Genomic DNA, 17300 nt, shown 5'->3' on the forward strand with positions numbered 1-17300 from the left:
TCCTTCTCCTTGCTCAGCGCTGGCTGAGAGGTGGCACTCTCCTTGTGTTGGTCTGTTGGTTTAACAGACAAACCAAATCCTGTCTTGTATATGTGTGTGTGTGTTTGTCATGGAAGTGAAATAGTATCACAGCCTCACAGATCACCTGAAGGACCTGAAGCCGGGCGCTGTTAGCACTGAACAACCCTTTTCCCACTGTGGCTATGGTTGCAGTTCTCCAAGGGATGAGGCAGCACCACAGTCGCAGCCATCCCAGGACCTGTAGTTTTCCCTTCTGCTTTACTCACCCCTTGTGCACGGGGGCTGCGTGTGTTACTGGTTAAGCCCTGGCACGTCGCAGTAGCGCCTGCATCCCGAGGGCACCTTGTAAAGCTCTGCTGTTAAGTCCACACCCTATCGACGTCCAGCTTTCGTGGCACCTTCTCAGCCTTCCCCGCTGCGAAGCCATATGCTGCTGCGGCAATGTTGGGATGTCATCGCTGTATCCACAGCAACGCACCGTGATGTCATAGAGAGAGGATTAGGACGACTCTGCGGTCAGCCCAGGCAGGATTGCTGTCTCCAATTAGAGCAGCGGGGTGCAGCCAGAGCCCCTCTTTCTCTGGACGAGCCCCTTCAGCCCTCGCTGCCGGGCGAAGCCCCGGACCCCGGTTGATGGCAACATCCCCTCCCCGACCCAGAGGGGCCGCAGGAGCGCTCACAGCCCGGCCCCGCCAGCGCTGGGTGCTGGTACTAATTAGCAGCTGGAGCGGGGTTATTACAGGACAAGCTCTGGGGAACTTAACTGCTAACAGGCCGGCTCTGGCGGGTGGAGGGAGGGGGGGAAGAAACCAGAGGCGAGCAGACTTCACGGGGGCCTGGGGGCGCGGGGGAGGAGGGAGTGCAAGGGCTTCCTCTCCTCTCATAAGCAGTGCAGTTTGTAAAACACAGATGTAATTGTCCTTTGGAACACATGTATGCAGGATGGGGAGGGGGGGGGGGGGAGACAGCGAGTGTAGCTCATCAGCTCAAGCGCAGAGCTGCATCCCCAACAGCCTGGCTCTCTGCACATCTGTTTCATGGGCTCTTTTTGTCACCAGAAAAAAATAGCAAAAGCTTTCTTGTTCAGCACGGGCTGCTCCAGCACTGCACAGGCACAACTCGCATGCTTGGTGCTGTGGGGTTTCCCCGGATCCTTGGGGTCAGGTCCTGGCTTTAGCCCAGCCTCACACCTTGCAGCCTTGTTGGATCTGGAGCAGCCAAGCCCAGCTCCTGTGCTGGTTCCAGGCACATCTGGGAGGCTGAACATGGAAGAGAAAAGCAAGAGCATGTCTTGCATACACAAAGGCTGCCTTCAAGTCCTCAGTCTTAGAATTATTAAGATTGGAGAAGACCGCTAAGATCATCTCATCCAACCGTGCAACCATGCCAGAGGCTTGTCAGTCCTGCCCAGACTGCTATGGCATCTCATGGCACCATCAGGTGTGGAAAGGAAAAGAAGGCAGCAAGGGTGTACTGTGAACATGTTTCCTTATGAGCTCCCAAGTCGTCATGTCAACTCTGAACTGGAGGTGGTTACCTGCCGCTTCCCACAGAGGGCAAGATACCACTGATCAACCTTGGGAGGGAGAACTGCGGCCTGGTGTGCTGCACTTCAGAGATTGCTGACACCCAGCCCATGCTACTGAGGTTCTGCTTCTAAGCACAGACTGGATGTGAGTATTATTTGTTCACTGCTAACTAGGCTGGTAGTGAGGCTGTGAGGCAGGAGCAAAGCTACTAACAAAGCAGTGTGGTTCTGGATGGTGCTGGGCATTGCGAAACAGTGATGTACTGAACATGTCTCTCAAAGCAAAGCACCGGCTGCAGTCACAGAGCACACATGGCCTCCTTCTGAGCTACGTTCCCTTGCATGGTATGGCCTTTTAAAATGTGCCAGAGGGATCAAGTACAAGCAGCACGCACATCAGAAGCATGACACACCAGAACAACAAAACACTCCCAAAGAAAACGGGAAATGCTGTAGAATTCATTGAAAATGTCCCCAGGCCCCCTTAACTTTCATGCCAGGACCTATTATTTTTAATGTTACTAAAAGCTGGTCATAAACAGTGGCACGACACCAGGTCAATGCAAGTAGGGACAGAAGAAATGCAAACAGTAACAAAGCGCAGATTTCCACAATCTCTTTATCTATCTATCTATCTATCTATCTATCTATCTATCTATCTATCTATCTATCTATCTACTTTGATAGAACATATTGCAGCCATAGAGAAAATGCCACCAAAGACAGGCAGGTACTGGGTACATGCATCATCTTGCAGCCATTCCTCAAGCTGAAAGGGTCCTGAGCATGCTGGAAGAAAATGGGAAGCAAAAGACTGTGAGGAGTCATACAAGCCTTTCTCCTGCACCAGGGCCACCCCAAAGGGTCAGTGCTACTAAGGTTTTTGTGGCCAACATTTTTGCCAATGTGGAGGGGAGAAGTGGGAACTTTTCCCCCATCGAGCTGTGTGAATAACACCCAGAGAATGATGCAGATAGATCTGTGGGGTAGGAGGATGGTTTTGCCTTTCCCCTGTGATGTGCCCACTCCCTGTGTCCCATTTGGACCTGCCTGCCCCCTCTGGGCTGGGATCCTGGCACACAGTCCAAATACCTCTGTGTAGATGTAGATTTGGTGTTTTGAACAAAGAACCAGTGTAACACTGCAGAACTGCTATGGGAGAGCATGGCCCTCCATGCAAACCACTTGGACTTTGCAAAACCAGCCCCCCACCAGGGCTCCCTCCTCTGCTGTCCCCCTCCACGCCCCTCTGGGAACAGCCTGGCAGGGGGGAGGAAGGGGTTAAAAAAGCCCTTGGGCCTGGACGACCCATCTGCCACCTCATCTCGTGTGACACCAGTCATGCGATGGGGGGGCGGAGGGCAGGGAGCAGCTCTCTTTCTCTCCTGTTTGCTGAACCTCTGATTATCATTTCTGTGCCGGCAAGGAGGTGGCATGCCATTGTGCGTCAGCTGGGAGAGCCTGCTGAAAGGGGGGCTTCTCCCTTTCTTAAAGGAGACGGCCCTTTCTAATCCTCCCTGCTTGGAGGAATCACCCTCCTCCCCAAGAGCCTTCCTTTATTGAGAGGAAAGGCCCCTTGGTAGCTCCAGCCCACCCAGCCATCCCAGCTCCAGCCCTCAGGGCACTGGTCAGAGCCTCCCAGGGATGCTGGACAGGGGATGCTCAGGAATGCTGCCTCCAGGAACAGGGACTGGGGAGCCTCAGCCTTCTGCAGAAGCTCTCTGACAGAGAGGCCAATTAGCAACAATTACAGCACTGGGTTTAGTGCAATAGAGATGCTTGGCCACGAGGAGCTGGTCCAAGCTCCTCACCTCGTTTCACATAGGCAGCAGCAATCAGATGGTAATAACCGTGGGTCACTAGAAGGTGACCTCGAGGTGAAAGGCTCCATATCCCATTACTAGTTTACTGAGCTAGCAGCCTAACACATCTCTCCAGGGCTTTGAATCAGAAAATGGTATTGAAACCCTCTGAGAATGTCCCTGCTGGCTGGTGTTTAGCATTGTGCATTTCCCAGCAGATATGTGGGAACTGTAATTAAAATCCTCCATGACTACTGAGCACTGGGACCTTGCCATTAGTGTTATGTGACTGGGCAGGAATTTATTGATTTCTTTCTTGCTCTGTGCATGCTTTACAGCAGATGCCAGCTCTGATTTTTCTGCTGTTTTATTATGTCTTTGTACTCTCACCATTACGCTTTCCATTAGCATCTGCTGGTATTCCGTGGTGTGAGGAAAGGCTTTGAATAAGAAGGATCGTTCCTGCTCCCATCTCTGTTGGTCCTGTTTGCATCCAACAGCACCAACAATCCAGCTGGGTCATTTATCCCACCCAGGCCCTGCAGTGCTACTTTGATCTCTTGCAACACCCATTCCAGCTGCTCTTTTTTATTCTCCATCCTCACAGGGTTCAAGAAAGTGTTCTCTTCTTCATGGCCATTTGTGCCATGATGGCAGGGAAATGGGATATATCTATCGGCATGAAATGCTCCATATGCAAACCCCAAAAGCTATCTGCTTCCCACTCCAAAGACACCTCTCGAACCTGTGTCACTCTCTTGGCACTTCCACCGTTGTCTCTGAAAGCAGGTGCTAGGGGACACCAGTTACTTAAGAGCGGGTAGCAATTTCTTACTATAGCACGGCAGCCAAAGCAGAAGGTGACCCTGAGGGATTTCAAAACCTAAGCATGTTGGGATGGAGGCCATCATCCCTCTTGAGGCTGATCTGGCTCCTTTTTGGAGGAGTTGCAGGAGTGGCAAGGAGAAACAGGTTTCAGTCAGCAGCAAAGAGCTACCCTAGAGGGATTTTCTACATGGCTACCAGATGATTATGGGGCTCTTTTGTCCAGAAGAACTGTCAGAGCAGTTCTTTAAGCCTTCACTGTGCTGGGAGTCTCCTGGGCTTCTCCGTTGAGGCACCACAAGCAACCAATGACTGAGACAGCAGCAACTAGCAGAGAGGGTTTGAAAGCTGCTGCAGGGTGTTGCACAGGGCACTGTAACATAGGGAAATGCAACTGGCTTCTGCAATTACGCATTCATGACTCCTGCAGTAGTTCAGGTTAGAAGGCACTTCTGGAGGTCATCTGATCACACCCTCTGCATTACAACGGACCTCTGAAAGTCAGTTGATCCAACTCTTTGCACAGTGTGGCCAATCTCTGTACCAGATCCACTTTCAGAGCCAGATCAGGGCTTTGATTTGTAGAGCTGTGAAGATCACCAAGGCTGGGTGTTACACAATCTCTGGACAGCATGTTCCAGGTCTGACCACCCTAATTGTGAAAAAAATATTTCCTAATATCTAATCGTATTTTCTCCTGCTACAGCTTGTTCTGTTGCTTCTTGCACTTTTGTGGTGCACCTTCAGAACAAAAGCCTTAATTTTCTATATAATTTCTAATTAAGTGTTTGAGGAGATTACACCTGAGAACATACAAAATCTTTTGGCTTCTTTCAGTGTGAAAAGGAGAAGCAATATCACATCTTGACCTTGAAATCCTTCCATGCTGCTCACAGATGCACCTGCCACTGGGATCGGAGCAAGTCAAATGATTATTTCATAAGCCAATACAAATTGTTCTCAGGAAACAGGTATGATCTGACTTAGCCTGGAGAATTAATTAACACTGAGCAAATTCCTGGTAAACGGTCCAGTCTCTTTCTCTGGATTGAGCAGATGAGGAGTAGGAAAGATAGAGGGGGAAGGAAGGCAGCTCTGAGGAAGTCAGTGGTGTGGGATTGTAAGGAATGAGAGGGAGAAGGATCACATGGGGGGATAAAGCATCTTGTGGCTGGCAGCTTGGTGGAGCAAGATAGGATAGGGCAAGCTTGACAAGGAAAGAACATTAGTATCTTGCTTACTATAATAATGACTTTCTTTCAGCCAAAGAAGTGCTACAAGAATCGGAGGAGAAGGCAGCAGCCCAAGAGGGATTGTGATCCTCTCAAGCAGCCCAGGTGATTATGTAGTTAATTGCTAGCATTACCTCTGCAGTGAGAGCCCTATGACATCTTGTCTGAGATGTAGGTTTATCCAATGTGCAGTTCACAAGTTTAAGGCAATACAGTTTGCTCCAAGGAATCTATAGCTGGTAAGTGAAAGAGCAGAACTCGCCTGGGTCAGTTACAGATCCTGTATGCCCTTCCTAAGAACAAGTAGCTACAGCTGAATGCAGCAAACCTCACTGCCCTGGGAGAATGGCAACTACACAGACTTTGCCTTTGGATAGACAGACAAGCAATAGCACGGGGATGGGGAGAAAATGTATCCTCTTTTTTTTGAGAGGCTTTTCTAGTGGGATTGTGGTCTGTTTTTAGGGAGCAAGAAAAAAGACAGTGGGAAAATAGCATGGTGTCCAGCAGAGCTTTAATTCTTGCCTTTGAAGACAAGAGGAGGGGCTCATCTGGCACGTCCTACATGCAGAAAATGATGCAGGCCATCTAACGTCTGTCTTGCTTTCTGTAAAGGTCTGTGTGTCCTGTGACACACTGCTTACCAGAACCCTGTGTCTGAGGTATGGCATTCAAGTAAGATCCTATGGGATGAATGCTCCTTGGATGAATTGTCATGGCAATCTTTTCCTTCATTCCAGAGTGGAAGAAACCAAAGACTAACAAGAGGTTTGGGAATGCAAAATTAGTGTGGAATGGGTGCTGCTTTCACATGGATGCTTAGAGTGGAGTATGGGGGAGAACTCCAGGGGAAAAAAAAAAAAAAAAAAAGAGCTGGAAAGAAGCAGTACAGAAAAAGACCAAAGAGAGTAAGTAGAAGACTGGGGCAGAGGGCTGGTAAACACTTGGGTTCCTCAGCTGGCCTAGAACAATGGTTGGAAGATGGGTGGACCAGAGAAGGATTTAAGGCCAAGCTCTGACTTGCAAACAAAATTCATGTTTGGATTTGACCCTGCTGATTGTCATGGGTGTTGCTGAGTTTACAGTTTTCCTCGCTGGGGAAGGAACACGTAGGGACAGGAGCAGCAGGGTCAGGTGTGGCTGCTCACTACTTCAGGCTTGGTGTTTCCCTCCCCGTGGACTTTTCTCTGGGAAAGTCCATTGTTGCTACAGAATCATTTACCATCATCTTCCTTCTCATTTTGGTTCAGAGGATGGAAAACGTGCAGCAAGTCAGAGGGACTTTGATATTGGAGTTGGTTAAATATGATTAATGCTTGGAATCACGTACATGCTTATTTTTATGTTGTTGAAATATGTTGCTTATCCTGGGACATGCCCAGCTGCATTTATCAGAAGCACTTTCCACTGCTTTTCTTCGGTTTAGCGGTAGGAACTCTAGTATCATCTCGGATTCTACCTCCTACTGCAAAAGGAGAGAAAATCCCTTTCCTTCCAACACCGTTTTGTCGCTTAGGGTTGCCAGAAGCACAAATGCAGTTAATACTATTGCATCTTCTCCTTAGAGAAGCTCCATCTGCTTTTCAAAAGTTATTATTGTTATTATTCTTATTTTAACACCATTCTTTTGAATACGAATGCTCAAAGCCAGTTCTCAGGTGCTGAGATGTATACATGCTTGGGGACAGTTAACAGCTTCATCGCTTTTACAAACAGATTCTGATGTTCACACAGAGCTCTGCTGGAAAAAGTGTCATGGCCAAAATGAAGGAGGGGAAAAGCCATGCAAAAGAGGAAATTGGAAAGGTTTTATTTCTGCGTTGCGAAGACCTGGGGCAAATCCATCATTAGTGGAGAGGCAGATGTACATAGAAGAGAAAGAAAAGCCAGTGAGATCAGTGAATACAAGTGATGGTCTCCAGTGCAGTCATGGCCACAGCTGTAGTGAGCCATGGATATACACAGGGTAGCTTTAAATGAGAGCCGGTGCTGCTGCATAGGTAGTAACAGCACTGTTGGTGGTGTAGCTGTGGGTAGTAAGGGCTGCCAGCAGTCCTGGAGGTTGGCCAGTGAGCTGCATCTCCACCACCCGAAGAAATCTTTTCAGGAAGATGATCAGAGCCACTCAGGAAGGGAGCAGCAGGAAGGAATCACAGCAGAGCTGTTTGCTGTTCACAGTGGGTCGGATGCATTTCTTAATTCCCATATTTATGTTCTCCCATGGTCCTGGCCCCTCTGAACCTACAGACACTGAACCCCCATGCTAGCCCAGTATTACTGGTATGTATATCACCAGTACCAGCCTGTGGTACAGCCACCCTAAGGGCTTCCAGGTGGTCCATGAATGAGAGCTTTTCCCCCTTCCAGCACTCACAGGGTGAAGGTTGGAATAACCTCTCCACAATGAAAATGAAATGAAAGAGCCTTCTACCTCCTTCTTACAAGCAGAATCCCGGCCTATTAATCAGGATGGCTGGAAGGGGGGGTGCAAAGCAGGGGAGAAACATATCTTTGTGTCTGCTTGACAACTTTGTAAGAGGCAATGTTACCATGGCAATGGGTGGTCTTTAGCGAGAAGGGGAGTGAGCTATAGTGTCAGGGTGAGGAGAAGGGGGAGCAGAGCTAAAGGGAGGCAGTTTGAAAGAAGAGGGGGAGAAGGGACTGTGAAGCAGTCATTTGTGGGTGATGGCCAGAGATGTATGTTTAGAGATGTACATTCAACAAAGGGCAGGCAGCTCTGACGGCAAATCTGGGGGTTGGCATGGCTTCCTTGAACACAGGCTCTCTCCTGAGCTGCTACAAGATGGGCACCTCTACAAGGGCCCACATCTTTCAGAGGGATCATCGCCCCTGGCAAATGGGGCACCATGCTGAGCCCCTGAAGCTTCTGCCTGGCCTGAAAGCCACCACTTAGATGTCAGCAGGCTGCTCGCCTCCATCCTACCCCCAAGTCCCAGCGCATGTTAGAGGAACCCTGTTGCCCATCCCAAGACGACCACACACCATGGCCACCACATAAGAGTTGGTTGGCAGCAGAAACCAGTTGTCTGGGTTGGAGCCAGAGAGATACTCCAGCACTGTAGCAAAACATTGCTGAAAGGCCGTTGCCGCATGGGAAAGGTCTCCTCCTCCCCACCTCGCTCGGATGTGGATGGAGTTCCTCCGGTCTCGTGTTTTTTGCGAGGGGAGGGGCCGGGTGGGCAGATCGTCTGACAGTCGGATGATTGTGTGGTAGGTGGGGAGGAGAGGGAACAAAAGCTGAGCGCTGAAAGCAGAGCGTGACCCACAAGCGCCGAGAAAAACCCAAACCGACGAGTTTCCCGTGAGCTCTGCGGCGGGGCGCAGCCTCTTCCAGGCCTCTGTGTGCGCCAGCGCCGGAGCTGCTCGGCGTTACGGCCAAGCACCTCGGTGCGGGTGACAACAGGGGGATGCCTGGAGGCCCAGCCATCCTCCACTCGGGCCCCAAGCCGGGCCGGGCCGCAGGAGGTGCTCAGCCCGGCGGTGCCGGCAGGTGGCAGGGCAGCCCCGCGCCTCGGCCCGGCCTCCGGCGGTGCTGCGGGCGCGGCGTCTCTATGCGGGGCTGAGGAAGCCCGGCTGCTCCACGCCTCGCCCCGCCGCCCTGCGGGAGGGCTGCTGGCTGCGGGGCACGCAGAGCTCGGAGCTGCTCCGGCCGTGTGCCGGTTCGGTCTTCCTGTGTCGTCAGCCGTGCGACGTGTGGCTGCAGGCGGCGTGAAGCTGGGCCTGGTGGCGGCTGCGGGTGCCCTGCCCCGTGCGTTATTCCCGGGTAGTCTGCGAGAGAAGGCTGCTCGGGAGAGTGATGGGCATTTTTATTATTATTAATGTCAGCGTGTTCGCACTGAGGTTAGATTACAGCCCCATTGTGAGCGGCTCGGAGACAGCCTGTACTCTGGGAACACGCCGTCCGAACAGGAACGGCAGCAGAAAGGGCAGGGAACGAGCAGAGCCGGAGGAGAGGAAGCGCTTTTCCTCCGGTTCATGCAGCAGAAAACAGACCTCTCGCACCCTCCTCCTGCACCCATGCAGGCCCCTTATCCTTTGGACCGCACGGTCCTCTTGTGTAAGTGGAATAAATAACCTGTGACTGGCTTTTTTTTTGGTGGTTCAGCATTTGTAAATGCTGACCGTTCACCTTTTGGTTAAAGCTAAACTGGCCTTGTTTCCCCAGAGTTTTGACATATACAGGGAGCCCAGAGCCCGCTTGGGCCCGCAGAGGCAGTCATTAACCTGTGGGGTTCCTAGCTGTGCCCTGCTGCCCATAGGTGCCAGAGCTCTGATGGAGGAGTGCTGCCCACCCAGGGACTGCTGCAGGCAGCTGAACCATTCACTCCAGCTTACAAATCGATTCCAGAGATGTTTGAAGGGAGGGAGCTGAGGGGAAGCAAGATTTGCAGAGGGAACCGGCCTGGCCTTTTTGAATTCAGCCGCAGAGTTAGTTAACAAAGTTGCAGGTTCTCAGTCTCCTTTGCTCTTTCTTTGCCAACTCTTTTTTTTCTTCCCCCCTCCCTCCCCTCCTTTTCTTTTCCCTTCCTCAATATAAATACCCTGGGGCAGTTTCTTTTCTTTTTGGTATGAATGTGATGATCTTTCGGGCCTGCGATTGGCTCCGCGGCTTGTCATCGGGGACACACCTCCTGGCGAGGGGCCACCGCCTCCCCCCTCTTGTGAAAGCTTCCCCTTGTAACAAGTGAGCGTAATTACATCAGTTACTCACTAGAGCACAGACCTGCTTTAAATTTTGGCCTCTCTCAGCCTGTGAGAAGCTGAAGGACTAGAAAATGCGGTTTCAAAGGCCTGTAACATTCTGGGGCGTGCAACTCAAGCTGGGCTTTTCCCTCTCGGGAATGGAGTCTCCTAGTCACATGTGAGGAGGAATGAATATCCCTACCAGCCACTGAAATGGCTATAAGTTAAGAGAGCAGACATGCTGCACCAAAAGAGGATTTCCACTTTGCCAGACCCTGGCCCACTAAATGAAAAAAAAATACATATCTGATCCCTTTTGCTTCTAGAGGTGCTGGGAAGGAAGATGGCTGAGTGAACTGGAGGGGCTGTGAGTGATCTCTGCAATAGAGTAAAGCCAGCTAAAAAAGGGCATCTGCTAACAAAAGAAAGTGTATTTCATCCAGCAGCCATGGACTGCAGGACAGGGTCGGTCGGGCATTTCAGGGGAAGAGTGGCCCTGAAGAGTGGCATTTAATGAGCTGGGTGGACACGACAGTAGCAGTTTGACACCTATCAGATGGGTTGGGATGGGAACTTGCAGTGCTTCTGTGGGCTTGTTCCAGTAAGGGCTGAGTGCGGGTGAAAGCATTCTACTCATGCTCCAGATGGAGGATTCTCCACTGGGTAAATCACTGTAGCACATGGGAAGCCAGTGCTGTCCCTGTTCCACACTGCCAGGGCAGAGCGTGGCCATTAAAGAGGAAAGTTTCAGTGCAAGGAAGTGATGTTCTGAGTGATGAAGAAAACTCACCACTTCTTATCCCAGGACATTTGGTCCTTGAGGGACACAGTCATGCATGTCGGAGATGCTACTGCTGCTTGGGGAGCTGGAAGGATGAAGATGAGGTGCAAACCATTTGACTAAAGCTGAGTCCTGATGTATAGGCATTTACTGAGTGTCAGAACTACTGTTCTGACACAAGATGAAGCTGGGCCTTTTCAAACACGTCTTGCAATAATTATACAAGGAAAGACACCTTTCTCCTCTTGTCCTCCAGCTATTATCTAGCACATAGGTGTTCACTGAGACCAAGCAACTGAACAGATTCAGCCCTGGTCTAGATCAAGCAGAGCAGACCTTGAGCTGGCTCTCTCAACTCTCACTGCTTGACTAGTGGATTGACTGGAACCCTTTTTTCCATGTCTCTGTCCTTCAGTTCTCCACCTTCCTCCAAAATCAAAATAACCACCTGCTTCCTACCCTGCATCAAAGGGTCTTCTTTCTGGACTTGCCATCGGAACTGATGTAACCCTATGAAAAATGTAGGTTTTCATGAGACAGCATTTTCCCAAGGACATAAAAAGCTCCTTTGTTTCTCTCATTAGCTCTCAAAGCAATTGGTTCAGTGATGCTGTCTGTGTTTTCTCCCACGGACCTTTTCCTGGAGCTGTCAAGAAGCTTCCTAGGTCATGGTCCATTCAAAAGCTGCCAGGAGTTGCAGGATGCTGCAGACCTGGTCTGAAAACCAGCAAAGAGCATTACTTCATTATTGCGGCACTAGAAATATGACAAATAATGTTAGGGGCTTTCCATGGTACCAGCTGTTCTATCATTTTCAGTAAGACTGGGATTTAGGTACCCAAAACTGAGTGTACCCTCTCTGAGATGTGCTCCAGGGTGCCTGACACCTCTGCTAGTCAGGACTTCCCTGCCCTATGCATCCTATGGGCTGGAGAGCTGGGATAGATTGGACAGTGTTTAAGGTCTAGATATCTGGCACGGAGGGAGCAGGCAGAACAATGGGAGTTTGTGGTGCCGGGGACAGGTGCATCAGCAGGCCACAGAGCATTTCCACATTCCCAGATGTGCTGTCCACCTCTGCCCTGACCTCTGGGCTGGGGTGGGAGTGTTCTCTCCCAGCTTTGCTCTGCAGGATATCAAAGCATATTGACCCATTTCCCTTGCCTGTGAATGTCTACCAATTCACCTCTCTTATATATGCTTTTCAGGTAAGATCAAGCGTTCATTCTTTCTATTACTATTCTCCCTGATGTCCTCTGCAAGCAGTCTATTGGCGAGTGATGAAATTCTTTATGTAGAAACTGAAATGTAGGGACCGCATGGACAAAATAATAACGCTAGTCATAATAATAAATAGCAGCCCCATTCGCTTTACTCCGCAGCTCGCAAAACAACAGCCCAGTCCAAATTCTCATCTGCCGTGGAGATAAAAGGTGTGATTTACTCTGTCGGCTGTGGAGAGCAGACACACACAAGGCAGTTATCTCTGGTCATAAACAAACTGGAGTGGCTTTGCCTTTTAACAGGCTCCCTTCTCCTCTCCTGAGGAGTGCTACTTTCCTCCTTACGTAACCCTCTGGGCAACTCCACTGACCTATTTTGTTTTAATAAACTCGAGCAGTTTGAGTTATGCGCCCTCCACTTCTCAGACGCCATTGCCACTCCACAGGGCTCCCTTTCCTGCCCTGCTCCGCAAGGCTGCGTAGGTAATGTCTTGGGAGAAGTCAAATAAATGGCTTCCATGTTCTGACACAGCCCATATGTGCTAAGCTTCCCTTTTGACTGTTAGCCTTGGAAAAGAGAAGGAAAAACTGAGTTGTCTAGGAAAAAGCATAGCCTTTCAGAAACAGTTTTTTATTACCTTCCTTATCATTCCTTTAAGGCCATAAAGATTATACCAAAGAAACTATTAAGTTTTCCAGGATTGCAAAATATTTTATCAATGATGCACACGAGGCATGCCGTTCCACTTTTCAGTTTTCTTTTTGGCATTAAATTTCCTTTTATGTTCAAGGATTTGATCTTAATGTTCCCTCCGTACCTTTCTGTTTCCATCCTGCTTGGAGGCAGTCAGACATGGTTAATGGTTTCTTCTAGCCAGGAGCCTAGAGTGAGCTGCAAATAGAAGACCTTGCAGGCATTAAAAAACAAACAAACAAACAAACAGTGAACATGGGAACTAGAACTGTGGCACCATGATTTCTAGAGGGGCTGAGCTTCTGGCATTCCCTCCTTCATGGGTCCCAATGTGGGAATAAACTTCAGGAGAACAGTGACTGGTGGCACTGGTTTTCTATAGTGCCTCATCTGCTTAAGTTCACATAGGGTATATTCTTCCACTAAAAAAATATTATTAAAATATATTCTTTCGCTGAAAAACATCTGTGAAAACCTAACACTGTAATGCTTCTAATGCTTTAATTCTGGGATCTGGGCTGAAATTGCTGCATACTGGTGTATCCACCAGGTTATCCTGGGAAACAACTAGGGCTCAAATGCAGCAGCAGGCTGTTTGAGATTCTCTTCCCCACATGCTACAGTGGAGGAGCAGATTAGTGTCCTGCTCGTAATGAGTCCCTTACAAATCCCATTCTGGAAAAGGATATCCAGAGCTTTGGGAGAAACTCTGCAAAGAGTCTCATGAGAGGCCCAATTCTTCACACTGGGAAGTGCTGTGGGTGGACTGCAAAGCTCTACTGGATATTGAGTTAATCCAAGATTTACATGCCATAAGCCTGCAAAATTGGGCTGTGGTGGGCTTTAGCTAAAGCAGTGTTAGCTAACCTCTTAAGAAACCCAATTTTTCTCTACCTTGCAGTCTTTCCAATGGGTCTTGTTTTCCAGGTCCTGATCTTCAGCTGGCAGAACACAGCTTCATCCCACTGAAAAGCCAGTGGAGCAGATAGGAGGATCTTAACCTGGCACAATTCTGTTTCCTGATGACATTCTTGTTTCCACCAGGCAGGACAATGAACCAAACACTAGCAATGGAAGAATAGCAGATAGATGACTGGCACAAAGATCCTCCATTCACCTCTCCTGTAGCATTTACTATGAACAGAATCCAGAGCAGGGAGGTGAGACTTCGGTGGTGTTGGCACAAAGAAGACAGGAGTCTTAACTCAAGCTGAGTTGCAGTGGAAAAACTTTTATCATGGAAGTGCCAAGTATAAATCTCTATCTGAGACTCCACAGTTGAGACACTTCAGAAACAGGACTGTAATACCAACTGAAATATAACAGCGGTATTATAGCCATGTACATCACAGTGTGCCAACCTTTTCCATAGTGTCCCACGTGGAGAAGCTTCCCTTTTCCTACAGGATCAGACCTCCTGCCTGGGGTGGGCAGAGTGGTTGGGAGCATGGGACCTCTGAGCGCAGGTGCCTTGCCAATCTGAGCAGATATCTCAGCATCAATTTAGGCAATGCTCATATTTTCCAGGTTCTTTCTCCTGTAATGCAACAGTATGGAAAGACCCCATGACTAGAACATGAAAAACAGGTGAAGGAGGGAGCTGCTGGGTGAGCTTACAAAATATGTAAGGAAAAACAGTCTCTTGGATAGTGCCTTGTGATGCTAAAGGCACCCACAGTCTTTTAATGGCAGCTTAAAGGAATCTGCTCACTGGGCAGGAAGGAAAGGCCTGAACTGTTCTCAGCTCTCCAACTCAGACAACAGAAAGTATCAATTACAAACTTTAAATTCATTTTTAATTCTTTTTTCTCTTTTGAAAGAAAATGGAAAAGAAATGTGAAGCAGTGGCAGTCTGTGTCGGGGAATGAATTCTAGTATATTTGATAAAAAAAGCTTCTTTTTGTTTTGTTTGAAGTGTCAAATAACACATGCTTCCTGCCAAAGCTTTTCAGAAAGTTGAACCAAACCACTGCCTTAGCATCTGGAACTAAAGCTTGGTAAGTGCTAAACCCACTTTTGACTACTACAACTCTTCCGTGAGTAGGAGACGATGACTGTTTGTCCATTTCAGTTTATTCAAAGACTTAGATTCAGTGGCTTGTTCCTTCAGCATTGAGAAACTGTATGAGGTTTGGAGAAAGCAGACAAGCTTGTTTTTCCCCTCTGGTTTACAAGGAAAATAAGGATGAGAGGACAAGATCCAGCAGATCCGAAATGTTGGGGTATATGGTGTCCCGGAACAACCTGTTTAACCCACCAGCCACTGACAGTACTTCCTTTGTTTACTAGTACTTTTTCTTCTCTGTTTTGCGATTAATGTGGTTTATTTAAGTAATAAAAATTTAAGAGTTCAATAAAAAATGGTTTTAGACTTCTTAGTGGATTCAAATTTCATTCTAAATGCAACCCGATATAAATCAATTCGAAAGAAAAACAGTCGTCCCGTAATAAATTAGGAATGAATAATGCACAATTTTCCAGATAGAAAAATGCAATAATCAAGACCTAATGAAAGCACGTAAAATTGTAGATAAATACGCATAGATAAAACTCTACTGTGAACAGTAAATAACAGAGTTGGTAGGCAGGCTGTGCACAGTTCAGAGTCAACAGTCTTAATGGTTACAGCCTGATGAGTATCAACCTTTCATTAGGGAAAATAATTAAGGATAAATGGAAAAAAAGCTTTGAATTAATATTTAAAACTAAGCTCTCCTGCTTGCTAATTTAATTGGGTGATTTAATCTGTTTGCTGAGGTTCAAATTGATCAGTTTTAGTTCAGTTTCCCTGTGTTTACAGGATGGATGGGGTCTTATGCATCTGAAGTTTCCCCTTTAGCTCTGCGAAGCTGAAGCCAAACCTCTCTGGACTCAGGGCACTTTCCTCACCAGTCTGCCAGGAGTCTGCCACCAGTCTGGAGAAAGCCTTCATTATTAGTCAGTGCCTAGTGCAGTTTCTAGTAGGTAGCTTCTGTCGCTGCCTAACGCATCACTAGCAAGCATGATTGTAGCATTCCTGCAGAGGAACCAGGAAACAAGTTGCTCTGATGATGACACGTGCTAGCAGCTTGAATTGTCCCTCCCCATGCTGCATCTCTCTTTCAATCTAGCCTGTCCTGTTCCATCCCATCCCATCCCATCCCATCCCATCCCATCCCATCCCATCCCATCCCATCCCATCCCATCCCATCCCATCCCATCCCATCCCAACCGCTTGGGTGCCTGAGGATCTTAAAGCTCTGTTTTCATTAGGCTCTATGGGAACACCATGTGTGTATAGGTGCGGAGTTCTACTCTCTGTGTGAACTTGTTCTGACCTTGGTGTGCACCACTGAGCACTATGTACCCAGGATATGTTAAGGATAAGGCATGAGGCAAGCAGTAGTGACAGACTGACTTCCAGCATGCAATGAGACGATGAGACAAAGGCAGGCAGTGGTCAGGGCAACTCTGTGCTACGTCACATTGGTTCTCAGCTGTCTTTGTATGCAAACAATTCCCCTAGTGCAAGATACATGCTGCGTGTTTGCATCTCTACCTATCTGCTAATTATCCCATTTATGTCATGAATCAGCTTCTCCACAGAGGAGAGACCCATGGAACAACACGTGGCACCTATTTAATGTATTTACTGTGGTGTATTTACTTTGTTTAACTAGTAATGGCACAGATCGCAGGGAACTTACCAGGAAAAACATCTTCCTATATTCCATGGAAAATACATGCACAGTTGTCTAGCTGGGTTCCAAAACAACCCATACTTGTCGTCCCCAAATTGATTTTTGTTTTCCAGCCTTCCCCATCAGTCTCCTGTTGCTGTTCGTGAGTTCCTTCCTCTGGCTGTAGATGCCTATCAGCATAACTGGAATTCATGGCATGACCTTTGATTCATTCTGTCCTCATGCCAGACTCCAGCAGGTCTCTGTTATCAGATACTAAGGTCTATTATAACCTGAAGTGCATGCACAAATTTACCCAGGCGGGTATGCTGGTATCCTTGCCTGATAGTTCCTCCTTCCCAGAGGAGCACGGGCATCTCTCAGCCTCCTTAGGGCCGCCAAGGCCTTTCTTTACATAAGGAAAATATGTTGGCACAAAAGGCAAATGGTTACACATGCTTCTGCTATTTTCCCTTTCGGAGGGCAAATGCTCGTTCATATCCCATGATGTCATCTTTTGACACTACGTATTGATGTGCCAGGCAAGTATAGTGCCCTCATCTGCTATCTGCCTCAGCCTGCAGGGACCCTCTGACCCTGGAGCACAAGGATTTGTCCTGATTCTCCTCTTCAAAGGAGAACAAGGAGGAAGGAAGTCAAAGGAACATTGATTCCCCAGGCAGAGGCACAGGAGAGGGATGTGCTTTGCTCAACATCAGCTTGGGGGCTGTGGCAGAGCTGGGGACAGAAGCCAGACCTTGTCATCCCCAGCACTGTCCTTCCACAATACTATTGCTGTTTTTATAGTGTGCATGAGTTCTTACAAGCAGT

The 17300-nt window shown here is 48.4% G+C and overlaps 1 long non-coding RNA gene across 2 annotated transcripts; it reads left to right on the forward strand.

Annotated features, from left to right (window-relative positions):
• Positions 1 to 807: 807 nt before the first annotated feature.
• LOC107311357 lies at positions 808 to 15185 on the forward strand. Of its 2 annotated transcripts, XR_001554016.2 has the most exons (4): positions 808 to 1694; positions 5014 to 5147; positions 5440 to 5513; positions 6149 to 15185. It is a non-coding gene; the product is annotated as an uncharacterized LOC107311357 (long non-coding RNA). The 2 variants fall into 2 exon arrangements; XR_001554015.2 differs by having other exon boundaries at positions 808 to 5147.
• The last annotated feature ends 2115 nt before the right edge of the window (positions 15186 to 17300 follow it).

The sequence above is a fragment of the Coturnix japonica genome, chromosome 3 (assembly GCF_001577835.2).
Source record: "Coturnix japonica isolate 7356 chromosome 3, Coturnix japonica 2.1, whole genome shotgun sequence".
NCBI classification, from domain to species: Eukaryota; Metazoa; Chordata; class Aves; order Galliformes; family Phasianidae; genus Coturnix; species Coturnix japonica.